Source organism: Macaca mulatta, chromosome 14 (genome assembly GCF_049350105.2).
Source record: "Macaca mulatta isolate MMU2019108-1 chromosome 14, T2T-MMU8v2.0, whole genome shotgun sequence".
In the NCBI taxonomy this organism is placed as follows: Eukaryota; Metazoa; Chordata; class Mammalia; order Primates; family Cercopithecidae; genus Macaca; species Macaca mulatta.
In genome coordinates, this window is record NC_133419.1 from 25104525 (window position 1) to 25115197 (window position 10673).

A 10673-nucleotide genomic window follows, 5' to 3' on the forward strand; every position below is an offset into this window, starting at 1 on the left:
AATAGCTCCATAAAAGATATTTCAGCTTTCAATCATTTCCTAACTCACCCTCTGCACAGGAGCTAGAGTGATTATTTAAAAATGTAAATTACATTGCATGATTTCCTTTCTGAAAATCTTCCAATCAAATCCACAATTTTTACCCTCGTCTGTAAAGCCTTACTGGTCTGTCCTCTGATTCCCTCTGAACACATTTTTTACTCAGTTCCAGCCGATGCTGATTTTCTCACGAAGCTGTGAAAATTCCAAGCACTCTCCCACATCGGGGTTTTGCTCTCCTGATTGCTTTTGTCTGGAGTGCTTTTTCTATAGCTGTACATGCGTTTCTTTACATATCTTGCTTCAGATGTGCGCATCATGGTGAGGACGTCCCTGACCACTCTCCTCCACTCCCTTTCCCTGATTCACTCTTCTTTTTTTTTTTTTTTTTTGAGATGGAGTCTGACTCTGTCGCCCAGGCTGGAGTGCAGTGGTGAGATCTCGGCTCACTGCTGCAAGCTCCGCCTCCCGGGTTCACGCCATTCTCCTGCTTCAGCCTCCCCAGTAGCTGGGACTACAGGCGCCGCCACCACGCCCAGCTAATTTTTTTGTATTTTTAGTAGAGACGGGGTTTTACTGTTTAGCCAGGATGGTCTCGATCTCCTGACCTCGTGATCCGCCCGTCTCGGCCTCCCAAAATGCTGGGATTACAGGTGTGAGCCACCGCACCCGGCCCGATTCGCTCTTCTGCATTGCACTTAGCACTAGCTGATATTATACTTCAGATTTATGTGTCTACTTACTCTCTCCACATTAACTGAAGTGATACTAAATGCTGTGAGACATAATCCTTGAAGTTTTAACAGCATAGTACAATAGAGGATAGTTTTTTTCCCAGTTGTATGAATCTGAATGTTGGTGGCAGCAGCAAGATGAGGCTGGGGATCTGCTCCATACAGTCATTCAGGAATAAAGACTGACTTCTGTAAGCCTGTGGCATTCAAGTTTGTCCAGGCGTCTTCATATAGCAAGCAGGCAAGGGAAGAGAGAAGAATCAATGCTATGTGGGAAACATGTATTAGCCAGGCCCAAAATAGTGCACATCACTTCCTTTCACACTCCTTTGGCCACAACTCAGTCCTATGGATACACATCACCGTAGAAAAAAACTGGGATATGTAGTTCAGCAGTCTGTCAAGAAAAAGGAGAAAGGTTTGGCGAATAGCTACCTATGTTCTGTCACAGTTACTCAGGTTAAAAGGTAGATTTCATGCAGGCAGGGATTTTGTTTCGGCTACTATTATATCGCCATCATCTAGGACAATGTCTGGCAAATAGTACTCTACTAAAAACTATATATTCAACTTAAATATAAAGACCTCATACAATGCTTAGTATGTATCAGACACTGGTCTGTGTGCTTGACATAGAGCGCTTTTCAAAATGACCCTATGTGGTGGAGGCTATTAGTGTCTACATTTTACAGATGAAGTTCATGAGGCAAAGAGATGAAAAACATTCCTGAAGTCATAGAGCTAGTAAAAGTTGGAGTATAGACTTGAATCCAGTTTATCTGGATCCAGAACTCATGTACTTAGCTGCATTACACAGTACTACTCTAGACATGGACTGAATGAGTAATTACATAAACAGGAAATTTCAAAAAGTTAGATGAATCCATTCTCTTCAAGATAGGCACCATTATAAAAAGTTAAGTCTTCCATGATGTAGGTATAATCAGAAGCAGAAGAGTGTCATACAATGACGGTGAAAAAGAAATTCACCTGGGTGAACATTTGAATTTGGCACATCTAACAATTGTCATAACTACATTTCTAAGATTTTCTGCTTCTCCATCCTAATCACATAATACATTTTTCGTGCTCTAGCAAAGTAAATACAATTAGAATCCATTCCAGTTTTATTAAATGTCTTAATTCTTTATTTTCTATTGTTTTGGCTATTTCATTTGGAAGGATGCTTGAAAAGCCCTGTAATAAGAAAGTTCACCTTCTGTCTTACATCTCAATAAGAGAGGACTTAGGTGTAGGATTTATAGACTGAAGAAGAAATGTTAAGCCTAAATTCTAATTCAGAAATATATTTTTTGATATGTCTTTAAATATCATCTACAAAACCCACCTCTTTCTTGATATAATAAAAATATGTATAAATTAAACAATATAGCACAGACACACGTTGCATTCTGACTTTTGTGTACAGGGTCATGGTTTCTGCACCTAAAAGAATGTAACACAGGAAATAAGAGAAATTATGAGATGCTACAATGTATTAAAATGTTTTAATTTATAAAAGCCTTTGTTTTTTGTTTGTACATTTAAAAAATAGTGTCAAGCCTATTATTTATGAGTGAGAAGTCTATAGTTGCTTAGTTACTTTAAAAGTTATAAATACGTGGGATTTTGTGACTCAACCAGATATTGGTTGACTAACCAAGCAAAAGTTTCCAATGAGTATTGATAATGATCAGATGAATGGGTTTAGTGATTTCTACTGATTTTCAGTGGCCAGATCACTATTATCCTATATGGTTTTGTTCCTGCTTTGTTGCTGCTGCTGCTTTTAGGTAGCCCAGGAGGGAGGGAAGAAGGAAAGATAAAAGGGAGAGAAGAAAGAAATAAAGTAAAAATTTGAGATAAGTACTCTGAATTGTGTTAATCCTTTTTTTTCATGCCTTGCTCTCTGCTGACTGGCTGGATGGCTTGCATATTTATGTATGCATATGCATATATATGTACATATTTAAGTATTATAGATTTATCTGGTGACTTCAGTACTCTGCCAGAAGTATTATTTGTTAATTAATGTGCTTATAATTGCTTGAATATTGCAAGTAACCACAAAACAATTATGAGTATACACACCCAATGAGATAGAATGTAGACAGCAAAATAAAATATAATTACCTTCTTCCCCTACTCACACTTGGTGGTGTATTACTGTGAAATAGTGAAGTAGACTGCTCTTAAAATCTTTTATTATGTCCTCAAAACTTATTTTCTCAATCTTCTCAAACTCTAGCCTACTGGCCTTATGGATAATAATACCCATTGGCTTACTCTGTGTGTGTGTGTGTGTGTGTGTGTGTGTGTGATCTTCTGAAACCATTATTAAAAGCTTTACTAAAATGTTTCAATTGTGTCCTTGCTAAGCAAATGTTCCCAGTAACCACAAACTTAATATTTAGAAATCATTTAGCAGTCTTAAGACCTTTGAAAACATTATAGGTGCCCTTAAATATAAAATGTAACAGGATCCCCAGCAGCATCCTCTGTGTACATACTAAAACACAGCAAGGAAAAATACCAGGTTAGGTTTTCCCATCTGAAGCACCAAGGACTGCAGAATTGTATCCACTAAGAACGTTTTTGTTGTTGTTGTTTGTGTAAGCCATCCAGCCAGTCAGCAGACAGTGATGTATGATAAAGCGTTAAGATAATTGGGGGTATCTAACTAAGATTTTTACTTTATTTCTTATCTTCTCTTCCTTTCCTCCTTTTTTCCTTCCTCCCTATCACTCTCTCTGTTCTACACAACAATACCAGCAATAAAAATGTATCAGATAACGGTGACCTGACCACTGGAAATGAATTGAAGTCACTCATCTGATCATTATCAATACTTATTGGAAACTGTTCCTCAGTTAAGAGTCACACAATCCCACGTATTTATAATGTCTTTTTTTTTTTTTTTGAGACAAAGTCTCGCTCTTGTCCCCCAGGCTGGAGTGCAATGGCACAATCTCAGCTCACTGCAACCTCTACCTCCCAGGTTCAAGAGATTCTCCTGCCTCAGTCCCCTGAGTAGCTGGGATTACAGGCACCTGCTACCATGCCTGGCTGGTTTTGGTATTTTCAGTAGAGATGGGGTTTCACCATGTTGACCCGGCTGGTCTCGAACACCTGACCTCAGGTGATCCTCCCACTTCGGCCTCCTAAAGTGCTAGGATTACAGGTGTGAGCCACCATGCCAGGTCATATTTACAATTTTAAAAATAACTCGACAACTGCAATTTTTCACTCATAAATAATATGCTTAATATTACTTTAAAATGTACAAACAAAAAGTCCAAGACTTTTCTACATTAAAAACTTTTATATGTTGTAGCATCTCACAAATATGTGTATGTATAATTAAATAATATGAATGAATATATAAAGATGATTAATCAGAATAATTCCGCATACCCACTAATAAAACTGAACTTAAGGAGTAAGGATTCCCTTATATATTGTTTGATTATAGCAAGAGGAGGAGTTCATAAAAAAATTGAAAGTAAGATATTTTTGGTGGCCTTCACTCTCTATGCTATTCTTGTTTTAATATCCAGAACACCTCATATATTCAGATTCTTTCAGACACTTGCATGGGTCATAAGTGTACCTACTCAGTCGTCCATTAATTCACTAAATATCTATGTGTGATAAACATGGTCCCTGCGTTTAAATAACTTACTGTTTCAGAGAGAGAGAGAGAAATAAATGTTAATGATATGGCTTGACAACTGGCTTAGTGAAGATATATGCAGATGCTATAATGAGAACAGAATATGAAGGAAACTCTATTTTGCCTAACAGATATAAGAAATAGATAACGTAGCTAAAAGTTGTAGAACAACTAGAAAGTATTGACATGGACAAGGCAGAATGCTCCAATCCATGAACAATTATGTAAAAGAAGATAATGTGTTCAGAGAGTTAAATGTGCTTTAGCTTCATTAGCTTGGAAAGTGGAAAGAATAAAACACAGGGAGATAAAGTCCAGGAAAGGAAGAATACTTTTAAAATAAAAATTAGATACCTTAATTTACACAAGTGTTGATGATAAAAAGATGTAACGTTGCTTGGTGTGAGTTGAATTGTGTTTTCAAAAAACATATGTTAAAGTTCTAACCCCTGGTAGTTATAAATGTGTCCTTATTTGAAAATAGAGTCTTTGCAGATACAATCAGGTTAAAATGAGATTAGGATTTAGGTGGGCCCTAACTCCAATGACTGGTGTCTTGAAAAAATGAACTAAAATAAAAATTAGACATACAGGAAGACACACATAGAGAGAAGAAGGCCATATGGAGATGGAGGCAGAAATTGAAGTTAAAGTGCCACAAACCAAGGGACGCTTGGAGTTACTAAAAGCAAGAAGAGACAAGGAAAGATTCCCCCATAGAGCCTTCAGAGAGATTGGGGCCTGGCCATATTTTACTTTTTGGCTTCTGACCTCCAGGAACTGTAAGAGAATAAATTGCTGCTGTTTTAAGCCACCTCATTTGTGACACTTTGTTATGGCCACCCTAGGAAACTAATATACTGCTAAAGTGCATTCAATTTTTAAAGGTCACAAAATATAGAAAAAGCTTCATCACAGAAATTGCTTCTCAAGTGTTAATTTACATGTTACGGCACTTGGGTCAATGCTGTTAATCTTACCTGTATTCACTAGGGTTCTCCAGAGAAGCTGAACCAATAGAATATATAAAAATGAACATGTATGCAGGATTTATTAATATTATGGGAATTGTCTTATGTAATTATGGAAACTAGGAAGTCCCACAATATGCTTCCTGCAAGCTGGATAACCTGGAAAGCTGGTGGCATAACTCAGTCCCAGTCTGAAGAATGGCAGGGTTTGGGGCTACTGGTGTTAAGTCTCAGCGTTCGAAGATCCATGAACCAGAAGTTCTGATACCTGATGGCAGGAGAAGACGCATGTCTCAGCTCAAGAAGAGAGACAGAATTCAACCTTCTTCCACCTTGTGGTTCTATTAGGCCATTCAACCAGTTGGATGATGCCTGCCCACTCTGGAGACGGGAGGTTTCTTTGCTCAGTCTACTCATTCAAATGTTAATCACTTTCTGTGCCTTGCTTATTTTACCTACTGTAATATCCTCCACGCCCATCCATGTTTCAGTCAATGACAGTATTTCATTCTTTTTTTATAGATAAATAGTATTTCATTGTGTATATATGCCGCATTTTCTTCATTCATTCATCTATTGATGGACATGTAGGTTGATTTTATATCTTGGCTATTGTAAATAGTGTTGCAAGAAACATGGGAATGCAGATACATCTTTGACATACTGATTTTCTTTCCTTTGGATGTATACCAAGTAGTGGGATTGCTAGACCATATGGTAGTTCTATTTTTAGCTTTTGGAGAAACCTCTATACTGTTTTCCATAATGGCTATACTAATTAACATTCCCACCAACAGTGTATAAGAATTCCCTTTTCTCCATGTCCTCACCAACATTTGCTATTTTTTTTTTTTTTTGTCTTTTTGATAATTGTCACTCTAACTGGGGTGAGACATAGTAAGTACTACATGGTCTCACTTATATATGAAAGCTAAAAAAGTTGATCCTGTAGCAGTAGAGAGTAGAATAGTGGTTCCTAGAGTCTGGGTAGGGGATGGGGAAGGGAAGAATAGTGAACAATTGGTTAATGGATACAAAATTACAAGATAGGAGAAATGAGTTCTAGTGCTCTATAACAGTATAGTTAACAGTAATTTATTTTATATTTTCAAATAGCTAGAAGACAGGTGATACAGTTTGGCTGTGTCCCAACCCAAATCTTAGCTTGAATTGTAGTTCCCATAATCCCCACATCATGGGAGGGACCTGGTAGAAGGTAATTGAATCATGGAGTTGGTTACCTCCATGTTGTTCTCATGATAGTGAGTAAGTTCTCATGAGATCTGATGGTTTTATAAGGGGCTTTTCCTCCTTTGCTCAGCTCGTTCTGTCTCCTGCCACCCTGTGAAGAGGTGTCTTCCACCATGATAGTAAGTTTCCTGAGTCCTCCCCAGCCATGCAGAACAGTGAGTCAATTAAACCTCTTTCCTTTATAAATTACCCAGTCTTGGGTATTTCTTCATAGCACCATGAGAACAGACTAATACAAGATTCTGAATGTTCCCAACATAAAGAAATAATCAGTGTTCAAGGTTGTAGATATGGTAATTACCCTTATTTGATCATTACACATTGTATACATGCATCAAAATATCACTCTGTACCCCATAAATACATTCAATTATTATATGTTAATTAAAAATAATATTTTTATAAGTGAGAGAGCTACCTTTTTAATGCTAACTTTCCCCAGAAACACCCTCACAGACACACCCAGAAATAATGTTTTACCAGCTATCTGTGTATCATTTACCCCAGTCAAGCTGACAGATAAAATGAGTATCACACCGCCTCAAATTCTACTATGTAAGTAAGTGCAATTTATATAGATTCATAATTTGACTACCTCTTCTTCATTAATTTAACACCCAACTGGTATGACTCATTGGATTCTGAGAATGGCACTATACCTAGTTAGAAAGTAACTACCGGCCGGGCGTGGTGGCTTACCCCTGTAATCCCAGCACTTTGGGAGGCCGAGGCGGGTGAATCACGAGCCCAGGAGATTGAGACCATCCTGGCTAACACAGTGAAACCCCATCTCTACTAAAAATGCAAAACATTAGCCGGATGTGGTGGCACGTGCCTGTAGTCCCAGCTACTTGAGAGGCTGAGGCAGGAGGATTGCTTGAATCTGGGAGGCGGAGGTTGTAGCAAGCCAAGACTGCACCACTGCACTCCAGCCTGGGCAACAGATTGAGACTCCGTCAAAAAAAAAAAAAAAAGAAGAAAAGAAAGAAAAGGGAAATAACTACCAAGCGGTTGTGCAGTCAATACTTGAATACCTCAAATGATTATAAACTGATTACCTTCAACGACAGTCTATTCTACTCTTGGATAGTTTTGACAGGTAGAATTTTTTTATGTTGAGCCGAAATTGCATTTCCTGTTTCCTGTCATCCCTACCTTTGTTTCCTGTTCTATACCATGAGGTACACAAAAGAGTTTGAATCATAGTTTACCAGAATAACCCAGAAACCCTGATTCCTGCCCAGTCCTCTCAAAGTCTGTTTGCTTTCTACAGACTCAACACCCTCACATCCTTCCAGCATGACTCATGTGGCATGGTTTCAGTTTACTGCACTGTTTCCCTTGCTCCCCTCAACTTGTTTACATTAGCTATGTGCACTGGCATTTCAGCTACACGTCGTTTTGCTCCTCGTCATCAGAGTGTTGGGTTCTGTTCTCCTGTGACATCACTGCATGACTAGCTTGCCCAAGTAAAACAAGGTTTAATTAAATCTTAATGTTACACCCAGCTCTTTACAGAGCTAACTGTTATTTTCACTTCCTTGTGCTATTAGCAGAATACATAATGAGAGTGTATGGAGTACAGAATCAGCCCACTATAACGAGTAGCATTTTGTCACTCATTCATGGTCTATTTGCACTAAGCTTACTTTTCGGCTCATCACAGGTCTCAATTTTCCCCCACAGACATATCAACTTTTATTTGTGGTAGTATTTGTTCTTTTTGAGTTACTAAGGTGGCATCATAAAAACATTAAAATATATTAATATGTCTTTGAAAAGAAGCTATTTAATACACTTCATGCAGAAAGTTTTAGGAATTACCCCCCTCATGCTGCTATTATCCGGTTACCTTTTTCACATTTATGAATTGTCTAAATGGAAACCATTAGTCTCTGAGCCCTCCAAATGCAAATAAACCATAAAATATTCTGTATTTAAACTGATAATCACTTCTCTTTCATTTTTAAATTATGACAGAAGTGATTATCAAAGTTATTCTCTGGGGGAAAATTACAAAGTGATACCACCCGAGTACTTGTGAGATTACTAATTTTTTAACCAGCTCATAAATCCTCAGGAAATGTACAATACCTCAATTATTAAATATTAATCCAGAAAGACTTATTCCAGTGGTCGACTATTCTTGCCTGCCTTAGAGAAGTCACAGAAGGAGTATGATGATGTGGATTAAAATATGCATGCAACTTGTCAACAACTTTAGTTGTCTCCAATAGCTAAAGGCAAATATGAAAAAAAAATCACACAATGTGTGGCAGTATTATACTGTACCGTTGAACTGATAATGATGTGAATATGTTCTTTTAGGCAATTCATCTCTTAATTTCTTTTTACTTCAGGTGATAGTAATGATATGGTCTCTTTATTTTGACATAAAAACCAGAGAGCCTAGCAGGCTTCCTAGACACCAGACTAGTAATTCTCATGTTAAAATAAATCAGGATAAAGTGACTACATAGATTTAACTCCACTTTAGATAAAAATATTGTGGCACAGAATACTGAACTATCTTTCCAACCCTTCACAGGCCATGGAAGAGTGGAATATCAAGTTTGTGTATAAATGTTCTCATTTTAGTTCTTACTATGCAAAGCAAATTCTTTTAAAATATGTATAAAAATATTTCACTTTTAGTAATGTCTGTCTACAAACCCTGTCACTGTCTGTGTTACATATTTGTTAACATGTATAAAGATCATGACATTTTTACATAATGATTAATTCCTTTCTTTAAAAAATTTCAAGCAAATTCACAATTAGAATTTGGAAGCATAAGTGAAAATTTTTTCTTGATATTCTAAAGGATGAAAGTTTTTATTGGTCAACATAAAAGTAATTAACTTTATTGTTTTGGTTACTAAATTTTGCTGTAGTTCTAGAGTCAATGTAGAGTGTAGTGAAATCAGTTTTATGAATTCTGCTTGAGATACTTTTTGTTGCTGTTTAATAGACTAAAAATTTAGAAAATGTACAGGCAGAAGAGAAGTTACAAAAGACTCATCACCAACACCTGGCCCAGTGCATAGCTAATTCAGAGTAAATGTTTATTAAGGGAATGGCTGACTGATAGACTGACAGATGGACTGACTGACTGACTAAATCAGTGACTATGAAAACATATTCATACACTGAACTCAAATCCAAGATTATTTTGAAGCTCCATAGCTTTTGATGAATATCGCTTCTCAGCCTTTTGGCTAAGAGCAAGTGTAATTAATACCAACTTCTTTCTGATAACAGATAATAATAGAGGCCCTTTTCTTGGTCATTCATTTTCTACAAGGGAACAGTAAGGCTCAATGAATTTGAAATAAATATGAAACACTGAGATTTCCCATTTAGATCTTCCTATTTATTTATGAAAAAAAATAGCCTCTCTATGTAAGCAGGGCATCTCACGTGACTCCAAAGGGCATGCATTCTCCAAAAGTAGCCTCTGTTGAAAGCCCTGTCATTGGAAATGGCAGATTTCTGCATGGCTCCTCATAGAAGTCAACAGGAGACTTACATTTCTTTCTCTGTCATTGAGAGAGGCTCCTATTAGCGATAAGGATGCACCTCAACTCTCAGACATAGACCACCTCAACTAACCACATTCAGCATTAAAATTTCCCAACAGTAGTCCTACACTTGAATCTTTTCTTGTGGTATTTTTTACTTCTAATCCACAAGCAAATCCTATTAAGATTTCTTCCAAAACATATTTCAAAACCGATCTACATTTCTGTGTCCATTTCCACGGCTATGTTTGAAACCTTCATCACTCTTTCCCAGATTTCTGAAATATTCCTGAACTTTCCTCTCTGCACTCAATCTTACCTTTACAATCCATTTTCTACACACTGGTTATTATCATCTTTAAAAAACTCATATCAATGGCTCTCTCCACTTATATCTTAGAAGATTTCATTGCAATGAGAATGAAATCCAGCAATGCTGTCAGGAGCTGCAAGTTCCTGCATTATTTGATTTCTGTCTAGCTCT